Raw genomic sequence first — 4013 nt, 5'->3', positions numbered from 1 at the left:
ACTTCTCATAATTTGTTCCCTAATACAGATAAACTATACAACATAACACAACTTAATAACAAAAAGAGGGACTGAGCCCGATCAAAGAGTCCAGATACAAGATGTCACATAAATTGTGAAATGAACTACAATATAATTCCAATTAAATAGTAAAATAACATAACTAAAATTGCCAAATATGCTTTTTTGCTTATAAAAAACTTAGTTCGCATAAAAGCAGAAATAACTTAACATATATGACAAATTGATCTGCCAAAATAAAACGCTATAGTTACAATTTCTTAGCTTAAGCTATTAACATGCAAACTTATGAGAAGATTAACAACAATGGTTTTGCTTCATTTAAACGATTACTCATCAAGGAATATAATATACCAAGTTCATATATAGTTACAAAGATTCAAACCCTGAGGTTTCGTCCTCTAGGTTGCCCCACTATATGCATGTTACAGATACAAACACAAGTTCACCTAAGCTGGAATGAGTTTTGGCTTATTCCCTCTTCAGCTCCTTAAATAACCATCATACCTAAAAAACATATCAAAAACTAAGTTCAAATGAACTTAGTGAGTTTCAAATATAACATACACTTAATGAATTACAAGTAAAAAACTTCACGGGTCTGATCTCTTAGCGGACACTCATCTTCCCTTGCATTAGCTCATCTTGAAAATTTATAAACTTTCAGCATTACTGCAATCCTCCATTTCAATCGCTCGTGCTAAAGGTTACAAATGTGGGATGTTTTCTCTTACCCACTTGCTTTGGTTTCTTACAAGAGGAATCATTACCTCTTTTACCAGTAAAACATATATGGTTTACCTTAGCGATTATTATCATTTTGGATTATCATATGATAGATTGATTACAAAAAGTTTATGCATGAATATTCACACTTGGCGAGCTTTTACATAAAGATTTACATATAAAGTCTTATCTACGTAGACTCAAACTTGGCGAATACATACTTGCAAACCATTATATGTGGAATTATAATTACCGATTCACATATGTTAGGACCTTACTTATGAGCTCAATCTTAGATAATAGTTGCTGCCAGACTCTTGCTTGGCGAAAAATCACTACGGTGGATAGTCAATGTGGATACTTAACTTAAAGATAATCCTTGGAGGACTCCTACATGACAAAAAATCCTTGTGGTTTTGGCTTAACATAATTCATTCATTCCAAATCTCATAACTTGAACATACGAATAAGCCTGTGCATTCTCTTGCTTGGACAATTGATTGTTCTAACTCTTAAGAAAATTAATCTTTTTAATCTCTTATACATTAAGCATGAATATAAGATCAACAAACTGCCATAAATCAATTCATAAAGATACATCCAGTGGACTATCATACATACGCATTTATAATGAATATTCACTGGTGCAGACTTATACATGTGATTTCATAAACGAATATTAACATATAAAAGCGAATTCCTATATGCAAACTGTTCGACAGACTTTCACATGAAGGAATTCCACATAGAACTTTTTCATGGAACCTAGAGAACAAGTTCCGCAGATTGTCACACATACAAATTCAAAGACAAAGATTCATAAATATGATGGACTTTCATATGCGAATTTTGTGCACATTTTGTATGTTGAATTCCCAAATATACCTTTGACGAAAAACTTAAGGAATAAGTCCTGAGGATTTTCATAACTTACATATGCCATGGCCATGGACTTGTTTACACATATAAGGCTTTAAGCCTTAGACTCCATAGAGTCTCATATGTAACACCCCACAACTAACCCGATTTTTGGATCCAGGTATAGAGTGTCACAAAATAAAACCAATCGAACTAATGAAACCATTTGAAATCCAATCACTTTAATTTAGCGGATATTCTAAAAGTTGGGGTGATAACCCAAAATATCGAGCAATATATACTATTTATAAAAATAATTTTAAAAAATATTACACCACTTATATATATGTTATGAGTAATAGAATTTTGTAGAAGCCTTATAAACATTCACAAGTTCAAATAAAATCGTAACTAAATTATCACTCATGCAGAAGTTTAAAATTTTATTTCCATTTAACTGGCATCATATAAAACAAATTGGCATAAAGCCCAACAAAATTGCTCATGGAAATTCAGAAATACAAATCAACATTTTCAAATACAATTTTTTAGTTCAAATTGGCGAAACTAACAAACATCCTATTCCCCAGCGATTTCATTGTAACATCCTATACCCGACCCGGTCATCAGGTTAGGGTACCAAATTTCACAATCAACTCGATTAACTTAACAAAATTTCTAAATTGATTTATTCACGTATTTAGACAATATCATATCTTAAAATTTAACTTATACTATAACTCATTTCACACAAGAAATAAATTATTTACAAATTTGATATCTTATTAAACCTAGCAGTTATTTACAAATTTTATTAAAACATATTTATCCAACTTAATCCCTGAGGCGTGGCCTCTAAGGATGCCCCTCTATATATATGAAACAACTATCACACCCATCACATGAATCTGGTGTACGGCTTCATCCTTCCACTCAATTCTTGAGTCTTCATCCTTACATACAAGCAGTAAATTTTGTAAGTTCAGAAGAACTTAGTAAGATCCTGTACAATGGTATTGATAGAATACTTCTTAAAATTAGGGAAAAAATGATATATTATGCTCAGAGTTAAAACTCCGTGAATTTTGTAGGAAAATTCAAAAATTTCTCTAGCGTAGCCAATGCCTTGCTTTGTTTGAGCTAACTATCGGTAGACATAAACACTAGCCATAATTATGTTCTATCAAACAATACTTTCTTATGGGTCTTGACCCTATTTATCATTATTCCATACTTTTTTTATACCCTTCATGATATATCTCATCACTGATATTGTATTTTCCAACACGAATTAATAACATCTATTGGCATTATAACCGAGTCTTCAATAAAACTATGAATCCCTTCCTTGATCCCTTCAATCCATACTAAACTCCATATGGATTTTTCGTACTGTTTTTATGGTATTCTGCTTTCCAACTTAACCTTTGCTTGATATCTTTCTTGAATAAGCTCTCTTTATAATATCCTTATTCATCTTAGTCCAATCATTTAAGATACTCCAATTAATAGATAATTCCCAGTGGACTATCTCCTAATCATGTACCCCCTAGTAGTCTCCACCTTTAGCAGTCCAACATGGTCTTCCCCATACTATATAGCCTTGATGGACTACCATTTCTTCCATTATTTTTCGACAAACTTTTCACCTAAGGTAGTCCTCAATGGGCTTCCTCATTTGAATGTCCCCCTTCTGGACTTTCTCGTACTACAAAGTCTTAACCTGACATTCTTTTTCTCTATAACATGTTTATTTTATGACAGTTAAACCGCAACATTCAATAAAGGGATTGCTATTCAAAGAAATCATTCTTTAATCTATAATGGATGGATGAAAAACAATCTCTACTTTATCAAACCAAATAACTACGCAATGCTTCAAACTGATATAGTGAATAAAAAGCTTAAAACTTCTCACTCTAATAAGAGGTACCTATGGCAGTTAAGACTTGATCAAATTTGCCAAGAAAGAATTACTAGACTCGTGAAAGATGGTCCCTTAAGTATGCTTAAGGAAGTTAGTCCATAATGTGAATCTTGCTTGGAAGGTAAAATGACTAAGAGGTCTTTTAATGCGAAAGGTACACGGGCCAACCAATCTTTGAAACTTGTGCACGCTGTTGTATATGGTTCCATGAGCATCACTGCCTAAGGAAGTTATGATTATTACGCGACTTTCATCGATGACTCTTCTTGATATGGATATGTGTATCTAATGCACCGTAAAAGTGAAACCTTTCATAAATTTCATGAGGTTCGTGCAGAAATGGAAAAGAAATTAGGTTTTTCCATGAAGAATCTTCAGTCTGACAGAGGTGCGGCATACTTGTCCGACGAGTTCTTAGGATAACTTATAGAGAATAGGATTTTATCCCAGTTGACTACGTCGGGCACTCCACAGGAAATGG

Source organism: Gossypium arboreum, chromosome 2, assembly GCF_025698485.1.
Source record: "Gossypium arboreum isolate Shixiya-1 chromosome 2, ASM2569848v2, whole genome shotgun sequence".
NCBI lineage: Eukaryota > Viridiplantae > Streptophyta > Magnoliopsida > Malvales > Malvaceae > Gossypium > Gossypium arboreum.
The sequence above is the reverse complement of the archived record's forward strand: the minus strand, read 5'-3'. Positions refer to the sequence as shown.